We start from the raw sequence: 12,781 nt of genomic DNA, 5'->3' as shown, positions 1-12,781 counted from the left end.
TTTTAAATTTAAACCAAAAATGAAGCTCTTTTTTTTTGCGTTTTATTTTCTGTCATTGGTCGGTTAAAAAAAAAGCAACTTTTTTTATTTTCTTAAAAAATTTTACAAAAGTCCCAAACCCAAAGGGGAAAAGGGGGAATCTTAGAGTATTTTCGGGAATTTCAAAAAAAATCATTTGTTAAAAGATCGACATTTGTGAATAAAATCCTAAAAATTTTTATGAATTATTTTAAAATTTTTAAAAAAAAAGATACCAGTAATTTGGGGTTAACAAATGACCAAACCCTTTGGGCCCTTTGGCTTTTATGAATGTTTCTTTTAGGGGTTTATTTAAACAATCAAAGTCAAAAAAATTTGGGGGGGGATCACAAATTTTCCCCTAAAAAATTATCATTTCCCATTTTTAATTTTTCTTCACCGGAAAGGGGTTTTCTTCTGGGAAGAATCTTCACCACTTTTTTAAAATTTTTTTTTAAGGGATTTAAAAAAACCCGGGTTACCATACAAAAAAAAATATTTTTTACCCCTAAATTGTATCTTTATAAGCAGTTAATTTAACACCACCGAAAAATGTACAGATACACTGTTTACAGTTTATATTTTTGCAAAAATTTTTCCCTGCGTTTTTTTTTTCCAGCCAAAAACCCAGGTACCTGATTTCCTTTAGGTTTTAAGGGGCCGTTTTCTTATTTAAAACCCAAAAAAAACCCCATTTGCAGCTTTTTAAAGGGGGGGGCTTTTGGGGCGGTTTTAGAAAGCAATTTTTTGGATGTTTCTTGATAAAACCTAAAAATGAAATGCAGATTTTTTTTTCCCTTTTCCCTTTTCTGGTAAAAAAATTTAAAAAAAGTGAAAAGTCAAATGACAATCAAAAGGAAAAAGGGTTAAAAATTTGAAAAGCCCAATTAGGCAAAGTCAAAAGTCATAAGAAAACTTAAAAAGTAAAAGTCTTAGGCACAATCTAAGTCAAAATTCATGGGGTTAAAATGTTATAATGAAAAGTCATAAGACAAAATTTCAAAAAGGGCCCAAACGTCGAAAATTAAAAGTCTTTAAGCGAAAAGGGCAAAAAGGGTTAACAAAGGGTTTGTTCCAAAAAAGGGAAACATGTCTCCCCATGACCAGAAACGGAAAAATCTCCGAATTGGCAAAAAAATTCCCCAATTTTTTTAAAAAACGCATATAAATATATATATAAAATATATATATAATTTATATATATATAAAAATATATATATATAAATAAAAACGGGGGAAAAATACATTGTCCGAGTCCCGCCCGCACCTAGTAATAGTTTCAAATTATTAATTCTAGAGTGTTCACAAGTAAAAAGCAATAATTTTTTTTAAAGTGACCTCCCTTTTAGATGTCAGGGGACCAATCTAATTTTTGGTCAAAAATTTTAAATTGAGTTTTTTAATTTCTGACCAAGTTTGATGAAGACACAAACCCAAAAAATTAAAAACCCCGGGGGGGTTTGGTAATAAGCTTTTTTTCACAAAACTAAAAACCCCCTTTAGGGGATCATTTTTTGATCACGGAAACCGGGGGTTCGAACTTGACCATCACCAAATAAAAATATTAAACCAAAAGTTTGATGAAGAAAAACCCAAAATTTACACCTCGAAAGGGGGTTAAAAGGGGGTTTTATATGTTTTGCCCCTCCTCCCTAGTTTTTGACCTAAAAAATTTTTTTTTTTCATTTTGACAAAGAAACCCTTAAGTTTCCCATTGGCCCCAAGTTTAAGAACACCCAAACCCAAAAAAATGTGACATTTTTGCAAAGAAACTTTTTTTTTGTCCAAAATTTCACCTTTTTTCCCCTTGTTTTTTAATTTTAAAAATCAAACCCAATTTCAAAGTACCGAATAGTTTAAAAAAAGTTTAAACTTTTGGCCAAAGCTTGAGGAAGATATTCCCATTTAGCGTGGTAACAAGGTTTTATCTTTAAATTTAAAACTTTAAACTGGTTTTGACCCAACTTGCCCCGGGGTTTCGAACTTGACCTAGATACACCAAAAAATTTTTTGGGGAAAGAAGATCGGTTTAAAAAGGGTTTCACTAGAGGGGTAAAAAGGGAAAAATTTTGGATGCCCCAAAAGGGCCCGTACGGATGCTCAAACGGACGAGGGACGAAAGGGATCAAAACACGGGCCTTTCACTGGGGTTACTTTTATTTAAAAAAGCTCGCCCTGAACATGCCCCCCCTAGGGCCCGGGTTTCTTCTACCCGGAAATTTTGGAAATTTACCGGGGGTAACTGGGAAATTTTGGTTTCACCCCCGGGGCTGTAGGCTATGATTCACATAATTTACCTCGCAATAAAACTTTAGCCCTGCAACGGCCCCAAATCCGAGAGCCATCGGTCTTTTTAAATTTTGCATTGGCAAAACTCGTTAAGTTTTTCGTAAGTTTTTTATTCCCTTGGACCAAAATCGGGATTAACACTTAAAATTAAACCCCCAAGAATTAAAAAACGACTATCATCGGGGATTCCTGTAAAACATTTTTGGAAACCAAACTTAATAAAAAAACCCATATATGGAAAGTACAGTTTGACTTCAGACTCATAAAGTCATAATATTTTGTATATTGAACGTTGTATTTTTCCCCTGTGATCTACTCATGGGTTTGGGTGTTAAATTTGTTATACTTTTTCTGCTTTGTTTGATTTCAAAACCCAAAATTTCCACTGGTCCTTAAAGGGAGCATTCCCAAAATTTGGGGTTTTTTTCCCCGATGAAAACTTACAAAAATGTTTAACTTTTTAAAAATAATTGCAATAAGGGGTAAATAAGTTACATTTTCTGTAAGGGCTTTAAAAACCCTTTTACATGGCCCTTTTTTGAAATATTTCCTAAATTATTTAACGAAAAAGTTGTCCCAAACCAAATTAATTTTTTAACGGGGCCCTTTTAAAATTTTATTTTACCCCCAAAAAAAATTTTTTTTGCATTTGTAGCAATTAAATTTCTTTAGGGAAACTTGTTACAATTCTTGGGATCTGCAAGTAACCCAAAAAGTAAAAGGTATTGATACAGAAATCTTGAAAAGTACTTTTACCGGGAACAAAAATGTTTTATATTTTAAGGAACATTTAAAAAAATAAAATTGTAAAAGATTCCCTAAAGCATCTTTATCAATTTTTTTGTTTAAAAAAATTTTTTTAAATATGGAACCCAAAATGGGCTTTCAAGCATAAAAGGGAAAACCCGTCAACTGATATTTTTCAAAAATTTTTTGCTCAAAATTTTTAAAAAACCACGGGTTTAAAATAACTATATAAGCGTCAAATGATAGAACTTTCAAAGACCTTTCCAACTATTTATCTTTTGTATAAATTTTTTTAAAATACTTTTTAAAGATAAACAATTTTTTGATTTCCAGTTTCCAATTTTTTAAACTTATCTGTTTACCCTTTTCAGAGTTTTATTAAACCCAAAAAACCACATAAAATTCCCTTAGTAAAAAAGACTTTTTGGTCTATTATGGTTTAACAAATTTTCGAAAATTTAAAATTTTCAACTCAGTATATGTTATTTGGTAGTTTCTGAATTTATCCCTCCAATGGGATCAAAAGGGCGGCTTCAAAAGATGTCTAATTCTTTTAATTTCCCCACAGTGCCATTTGGGTAGGAAAACAAAATTTGCAAACTTTTAAATCACTCAAAAGTCATTTTCATGCCGATGGCCCAATTTCAAACAAACTGGTATAAAGAACAGTGTACAGGTTTTTTCCCCCAAAAACCTGAAAAGGGGTTTTTTTCCCCCTTTTCCATGAACCCTTCCATTAAATGTGGGAATTTCCGGGGGAAAATCGGTTTTAAAGAGATCCATAAAAAAAATTTTTAAATTCTCACTTGGATTGCGTCCCGTTCATTGAATTCCCTTTATCGCTTAAGTCTTTCCAGATTTTTTTTGGGAAAAAGGTTTAACCACCTGGACTCCATTTTGGGGCATAATGTCCCCACCACTCACAGGGGCCCGGAGAAATTTTCTTTTTCAAAAAACAACGCAAAAGGATCAGCACCATATCGGACGTAGCTGCAAAAGTAAAGCAATGGAGTTTTTTGGGCCCCCATCAAACTTGGTATTTGGGACTTTTTTTTGCTCAATTTAAGGGATCTAAAAGAAAATTTTTCAAAAAATGTAGGGCAAATTTTTTTAAGTCCAAAAACTCTAAACCCTATTTTTTTCTTCTAAACCCACCACCGCACCATGAAAAACAAAACCATAAAGGTTTAAATTAAATCAAAACCCCTATATGCCAATAAAAAAGGGGCCTTTGGCACGGGTTTACGCCCCGGTGGAGACGATGTGCTTTGCAGCTCAACACCAACTGGGTCCAGCGCTGCAATTTTCCCTGACGTCCCTCCCTTTTGACGCAACCCCCCGAACTAAAAACCTTTTGAAAGTACCTTCAATAACTTTGGTTTGTCGTTATAGAGTTTGATGGGGGTACCTGGGGGCCCGTACTGTAATACCGAGCGTATTATGAAACAGACACAAAAACCTCCAAATTTTTTTTCATTAATTTTTTATCAGTAGATGAGGCCCCGTAATACAGGGTTTTGTCCAAAGTAATTTTCCCGATCAAATGACCTTGGAGTTCGGGGCCCCCCCTTAAACCCATTCACCCCGCTCCCGGTTTAAATTTTTGCCAATATTGTTACATTTTACCCTTTTTGGGGGGGAAGGACGACATAAAAAGCAATTTGTAACTTTTAGCGGGGGACTTTTAAAAAAAAATTTTTTTTACCATCAATGCTCTCAGTTACAAAATTTGAAACTAGCAGAACAATGGGGGAAAACTTGCCTTTCGCTGGGGCCCTCGCTTTGTGTACGCATGTCATAAACCGGATACCAAAAATTTATTTTCGTACGGCGTTTAAACCAAACATCCCTTTTTTTTTTAAAAAAACCCGTGTTACACGGGGGGAACCCTTAATCCGGGATAATTTTCACATGTAGTCGAAACGGGATCATTTTAAAACCGCAACCTTTTGCGCAGTTCAAAGCTGGGGTCAATTCGCAAGGAAGTGTTCCCCTAGAATTTGACTGATTTTTATATTATTTATTGATTTCTTTTTCGAAACAAAAACAGTTGGGCGGACCGGGTTTTTTTGACGAAGGTAACAGACCAGAAATTTTTAAAACCCGTGATTTATTCAGCGGCATTGGTAAAGGGGGGATTTTTAAAATTTACCCAACTATTGTTGCCCAGTTCCTGGGATTGTTTTTAAAAACTTTTTCAAAATTGAGAGCACTGGGGGTAAAAAACATTTTTTTTAAAAACACGCTAAAAATTACAAAAAGCGTTTTTTTTTATCGCACCACTGGGGGAAAAGATAAAAATATTTGGGTATATTTAACCAGGGCGGAGGGGAAAAGGGTTTTAAAGGCGAATATCTAAATCCAAACCCTGGAATGTAAGGGTTTCGCGGGGGGGAAAAGATCGTGGAAAACCCAAAAAAAATTACACACTTTATACATGTTTAGGGTTTTTTTTCAACATTTTCATTTTAAGTCAAATTACATTTACACAAATTCCCTTTCCCCCATCCTCTCCTCCGGCACAAAACCCCTTAAAAAATGCCCCGAATTGATATTTTTAGCAAGAATAAAGGGAAATCATTTTTAAAAAACCCAGCGTATGGTTTGGGAAAAAAAAGTTTAAAATATGGATTAAATACCGAAATCAACGTAGTTTCCTTTAGCTTTTAAACCGTGTATTAAAGCTTACCTAAGCCAAAAGTCTTAAGTTTAAAAGTCATAGGCAAAAGTCGAAAATCCCTAAAACCCAAAATAAAAAACCCCCCGTCCCCGCCAAAACCAAAATTTGGCCCCCCACGGGCCCCTACATTGGGCCGTAGACCTCGGGGTAATTTTTTTTGCCTATTGAGGGGCTCACCAATTTAATTTTGAAAACTATACAAAAACACAATACGGGGGCCCCTATTCTAGAACTTACTTTCACGAAAAATACACATTTCAATTTTCAATTCTTTGTCAATAAAAGGTAAGTAATTCTCAACGTTTCCAGGATTTTGTCTTTACGTTGAATTATAGCGCTCTTCAATTCCGATAAATGTAACTATAGAACTGTGAGTGACGAATAATACCGCCACAATACGGCCTTGTCACAGAAGTATGGCAAAAGAAAGAAATGGCCACAAATTTTAAGTTGGAAAGGGGCCATAACTACGTCAAAAATGGTGGTTTGTAGGCAAAGTCGAACTTGACCTGTATTTTATGATGTTACACCTGTGTACCAACATTTATTTAAATCTGTCAAGCCTTTTATGAGTAATTCGGTCCGGAAACCATGGGTTTGGCAAATGTTTGGTTGGAAAGGGGCCATTCCTACGTCAAATATTTAGTGGTTTGTAGCCATAGTCGAATTTTGCCTGTATTTTATGATGTTACACCTGTGTATCAAAAACTATTTAAATCTGTCAAGCCTTTCATGAGTTATTTTCTGGAAACCATGAGTTTGGCAAACTTTAAAAAGGAAAAGGGCCATAACTACGTCATAAATTGGTGGTTTGTAGCCAAAGTCGAACTTGACATGTATTATATGGTGTTACGCCTGTGTACCAAAAATCGTTTAAATCTGTCAAGCCTTTCATGAGTTATTGTCCGGAAACCATGAAAACCAACGGACGGACCGACCGACCGACAAGCTCACTCCTTTATACCCTCTCCTCCACCCCACACCAACTTCGTTTGTGTGGTATAATAAAAACCAGTATATCTAAGTTACGCCCCTTAGAAAGAAGCCCATCTTGAAACAGAAAACAATATTACGTAGTTAATTATTTGAAGTTATTGTTATGGTAAGAGGCCACCAATTCAAAAAAGTACATGGAACTTACTAGGCATGAGGTTTGTCCGTTCTGACTGGTCAGTCAAGTAAACAAACCCAAGAAGTGATTTTTCAGTTTAAAATTATTGTTTTTACTCCATTTATAATATTTTTTATATATTTTGACAAAATTTGCTTCATTTTATGTGTATTAAAAAAAGAAAAGATTTATCGAACGAATTTCTCCCGCTGTGCCAACAATGTAAACAGGGGGTCATCTCAGTCAAAAATAAGTATCACTATTCATATGTTTTTCATTCGATATTTTGATATAACTTAGATAGTTCTTGAAAAACATGTAATTAGATATACATGTTTCGATTTATGGAAGGCCGTACACGCAATAATGTTATAATGGAAGTCTATAGGAAAACATTGGTGGTCTCAAACCTTATTATTAACCAATTATCATCACCATCATCATCATCATCATCATCATTATTTTCATCATTATATTAACATTATTATGATGGCGCGTTTTTTTATGTATATAAAAAATCCAAATTCTCCAAATATCTGTGACGTCATTGCATAAGCGGCCGAACTGACGTCGTCTCCTAGTAACTTCGTTTTTGTCTTCATTCATCTTCTAACTGCGGACACGGTAAACAAGAAAATCACGTAACAAAAGCGAAAGGAGCTGAACAATAGCAACGCAACACTGAACTTTTAGAGGCCTAATACAAGTCAATGGGAAATCATAGGTAAGTGAAAAAAAAGAGACTTTTAATTAGAAAATATAAACAAATTATCATTATTATCATGTCGAGTCTGTCTGCTGTGAAAGAATGCTGCACTGAAAACTAACATTAATGTTCAGGGTTTTAATTAAACAATGCATAACTTCATGAACAATAGTAATTATGATGATGATGATGATGATGATGTTGATGATGATTAAGAGCGCTCTGACTTAGAATCACGTATGATGAAACAAGAAGGATAACCTTATGCGGCTACAAAATACGGCAACCTTTCTGTATTATATACATGCAGGTATTGTTACATATGTATTTTTAATGTAAAATCTAGTGAGCATCAAATACCCCTATGCGGGGATTGAGACTTAAAACATGGTTACTACTGTTAAACTTAATTTTTTGGATATTATGCTTTTAAGACTTCTATAATTTGAGACGTGTTTGTCGAAGAAACATTTATGTTATTCTGATATGTGTATTTTTGTGTAAATGTTTGATTATAATTTAACTGTATGATTGTGTATATAAATATATGAATGTATGAAGGCCATACTGGAAATAAGTTGTATGATATTTATATTTGTACGCAGAGTATGTAACCTTCAAAAAATAAAGTTGTTATCTTATCTTGACCCTCCCCCTCCCCCACCGATATGGGTTCGAACCTTACTCGTGGCGTTGATGAAATAATGCACATTGTGGTACCTGTTATTTCCTCTTCCATCAAAGCGGGAATGTCGCAATATGACCTAAACTTGTCTCCGTGCGACATTAACGTAGAATCTTACTAGCTGTATAAGGTAATGGGTGGCATTTTAGGACATGATTTCAATGATTTTCGCATTTGCTAGCATCTTTCACTTTTACGCGAGTTTCGATTTCTTACATAACAAAAATGGAGCAGGATAATATGTCTTCATAGATTAAAACATTTTAAAAATAAATTCCGGTATGTAAGATTCAATATGCACCTAAAGTCATTCAAGTTACTCTTTCAATTTATTTGGTGAAAAATTCCGCTCTCTTTTTTGCAACAACATCGGACATTTCTACTTTGTACCCTAATCCTCCAACCGCCTTGACGCGAAGTGGAAACAGAATTTAGAAATGGCACATATCTGTCTGTTCGTCCGTCCGTTCGTCTGTTGGAATTTGGCTTTGATTTACAACATACTCATAATTTTGATATTTTTTTTTACTGGCTTTGTTATCTTGTTTCTGAAATACGCCGTGTTTTGTGAGTCCCTTGAACAGAATCTTTCAAAAAAAAAAAAAAATAATAATAATAATAAAAAATAAATAAATAAAAAATAAAAATGTGAGTATGTTATGGCATGTCACGTCAAAATGTTGAGTGTAACAATGTGAAATTGGATGAAGTAGCAACTCCATTGTAACTATACAGTGTTATGTATATCACGCATATCTATTGATTAAATCTTAAATTATTTCAGAACCAGAAGAAGTTCAACGCGATTCCACCGACACACAAACAAAATGGCTTCCCGGAAGAGCCTCATGAGACGTCTGCAGAAAGTGACCCGGAAACTGATTGGTGCTGCCCTCTTTTACGGTCTTCTGCTCGCAATCGGAATGGTGCAGTCAAAGATGGTACTATGCCGACTCTGTAGAACCTACCTGACTCAAATTACTCCCCTTGAATTTTTGGTCTTATTTGGCGCGTTATCATTCCTTTTTTGGCTGCTGAATTGTCTGCTCTTGCAGTTTTGCACACGTGTGTTATTTTCAGGTAAAAAGGCGAGAAAGTCAAGTTCAATGCTCTATCCAAATTACAAAGAGCCAAAATATACAAGATCCGGAACAATATATGGTTATATGTAATATACTTTAATAAAATCAGAGAGAAAGGAAATATTTTGTTCTTTTTTTATTATCTGATGAGGTCCCGACTTAAACAACTATCAAAAGCAAATTAATAGGTCTCCATTACAAAAGCTTTGCTTTAATTAAAAGGAACGGGTTATACTGTTTTTAAGACATTTCATAGATCTGGATGCGTGAGGTAGAGTTTAATTGGTATCTTTCTTTTTTAAGCATATGCAACATCATTGTTTTTCTACAGCTGTCCTGCCATTTGTTATTTTGTCAACATCTTTAAAAAGTCTGAAAGTGCATTTTTGAAATCCGGTATACTCTTAGAGCAGTATGTTGTTGATAACATATGAAAATTTTAACAAAATCAAATTATCGCATCATCTAAATTTACTCAGTTTGTCTTTTAACCCGTAGTACTACTTAGTACTTATTCAAAGGGGTGTTCACTGAAAATTTACTGACTGAATAGTGAACAGTGCAGACAATAATCAGACTGCACGGATGTGCATGCTGATCTTTGTCTGCACTAGTTGCAAAGGCAGTATCACTTTCCATCAGCAGGCTAAAGGTTAATCAATTTTTGAAAAGTCACATAAATACAATATTTTTAGAATTTACAAACGTACGTGGGGAGAAAATGACAACAATAACATCACTGCCTTGCCATAATAGGAAAAGAACATTTTCTTGTAATATAATCAAACTCTACACCTCCCTATTCTTATAAATGATATTTACCCATTTTTTTCTGAAATCTCAACATTTTTGTTTATTTTTTGTGACTCTTTTACCATTAGTTATGGTATAAAATGAACTTAGTAAAATTGTATCTTTGCAAAACTTTCTGTTTTTGAAAATATGATATGTTATTATAGATAACACATTGGTCTAACTTTTAGAATTTTTTACGATTTTGGCAAACTATCAAATGTTTGATTAGCTGTTTTGTTTAGTATATAATATACTATTATTGAATGGCTTGCAGGTCAATAGCTGGCCCTGTTACCCTAGGTCTGGAATATGGCAAATAGTCAAACGGCAAGTTATTCAATAAGTGTCTTATTGTACGGTATTAGAAACATATTTCATTTTTTTACACACCCGGTGTCGAAGGCCCGGGAGACATATTGTTTGAACTGTACGCCCGTCCGCCCGTCACACTTTCTTGTGTACTCAATTTCTAAGTTTTCATCCTGTTCAAATGAAAATTGGTATACATCATCAGGATGATGCAGACATGCTAATATTGTCAGGACTTTTATGCCCGAATATATATATATATTTTTTTTTCAAATGGAACTTCATGCCCAGCAGATATGCACATATTGTCGGCTGTTGCACGTCGATTTCGTTTTGCAGTTGGCTTCATTTTCACTAGATTTTATTCTAAAAATCGTTTTCGGGGGGCATTTATCATACATAGCCGACAGCATCAAGACTAGTCCAGAAAAGAAAAACGTGTTGAATTATAAACCCGCTAATAGCACAAATTATGAACAGGCAATTAATGTAACGCGTCATAAATTTTTATAATACTGGAATTCATATAAGTTTAATTTGTCGTGCAGATTACACTTCCATCTCATTTTCTGTTACATAATGGCAGGGGCGGAAACTAGAGTACTAGATGTAAATATAAACGTAGCAGTTGACATAGAGTACTCTTCAGCTCGTTGGTTAATGCACAAACTTCTAAAGCTGAAGGCCGTGAGTTTCGAACACAATGGAGGCTGTACTCTACAAATGTGACTTCAGTCAATATCCGGTTTGGGTGCTTTACGCATTAAAACAACAAGACAGGAAAAACTTTTTGGAATTGGACATAGTGTACTATCCTGCAATTGCAGAGAATATTCTAATAACTTGCTTTAACTACACACTGTAACATCTTCCTTGACTGTAATCAAATGCCACTAAACTGGGATCAGAAGTCTGCTGCTCTTAACCTGAATTTCTGTGCCTCTAACCATTCCTACAGGGCCTAGCGGATTTTTAAATAAAACAAGAGGGCCAAGATGGTCCTAGGTCGCTCACCTGAGTAACACACCATAACAGTGTAAACATGTTTTACCTAATGATTTCAAGGAGACAAATATTTTTGACCAATTTTCATTAAGATTGGACCAAAAAAACGTGGCCTCTCGAGTGTAAATAAGCATTTTCTTTAATTTGACCTAGTTCTTTTATCCCTACAAACCTGTCCAAAATTTAATGACATTCTGACAAAATTTCGGGAAGATTGGAGCAAAAAAAAAGTGGCCTCTAAAGTGTATACAAGCTTTTCCTTTGATTTGACCTAGCTTTTGATCCCACGTGACCCAGATTTGAAACCACCCAAGACTTCATGATAACAAACATTGTGATCAAGTTTAATGAAGACAGAATAAAAATGTGCCCCCTAGGGTGTAAACAAGCTTATTCTTTGATTTGATCTGGTGACCTAGTTTTTGATCCCATATGATCCAGATAATTCATGCGATGTTTCATACAGAAAAACATTCTGGCTAAGTTTCATGCCCTTCAAATGAACAAGTGTTAACAAGCTTTTCCTTTGATTTGACCAGGTGATCTAGGTTTTGACCTCATATGACCCAGATTCGAACTTGGCCTAGAAATCATCAAGATAAACATTCTGACCAAGTTTCATAAAGATAGGATCATAAATGTGGCGTCTAGGTTGTTAACAAGCTTTTCTTTTGATTTGACCCAACAAGACCCAGTTAGTTTCGATCCAGGCCTAGAGATCATCAAGATAATCATTCTGTGCAAGTTTGTATCAAATCAAAGCATAAATGAAACCTCTATATGGCTGAAAGGACCAAAATAGAAAATTCTGCCCCTTTCAGGGGCAGTAACTCTAGAACCCATAAAGGAATCTAACTGGTTTTCGAAAGGAACCAAGATCTTATTGTGACTTAAGTTGTGTGTAAGTGTGGTTAAAATCAAATATAAAATGTCACTTCTATCGTGTTCACAAGGTAAAAATTAACAAATTTTGGCTCTTTCAGGGCTCAATCAGGGGCCATTACTCCGGAACCTATGATTGGATCTGACAGATTCATCAAGGAATCCAAGATTTATTGTTGTTGAAGAAGTTTTGCAAGTTTGTATCAAATCAAACCATAAATGAAGCCTCTATATGGCTGCAAAAGCCAAAACAGCAAATTTTGACCCTTTAAGGGGCCAGAACTCTAGAACCCATGACGGGATCTGGCCAGTTTTCGAAAGGAACCCAGATATTATGCCAATACAAGTTGTGTGCAAGTTTGATTAAAGTTGATTGCAAAATGTGGTCTCTATCGTGATCGCAAGCCAAAAATATCAAATTTTGGCCCTTTAAGGGGCCATAACTTTGAAACCAATGATGGGGATCTGGCCA

General features: G+C 34.8%; 1 long non-coding RNA gene across 1 annotated transcript; it reads left to right on the top strand.

The window, feature by feature from the left end:
* The first annotated feature begins 7,416 nt into the window (after nucleotides 1-7,416).
* On the top strand, nucleotides 7,417-9,439 carry LOC123535184 (uncharacterized). The gene is made up of 2 exons (XR_008366331.1): nucleotides 7,417-7,569; nucleotides 9,021-9,439. It is a non-coding gene; the product is annotated as an uncharacterized LOC123535184 (long non-coding RNA).
* Nucleotides 9,440-12,781: the final 3,342 nt, after the last annotated feature.

The sequence above is a fragment of the Mercenaria mercenaria genome, chromosome 12 (assembly GCF_021730395.1).
Source record: "Mercenaria mercenaria strain notata chromosome 12, MADL_Memer_1, whole genome shotgun sequence".
NCBI lineage: Eukaryota > Metazoa > Mollusca > Bivalvia > Venerida > Veneridae > Mercenaria > Mercenaria mercenaria.
This window is presented reverse-complemented; position numbering and strand designations above follow the sequence as displayed.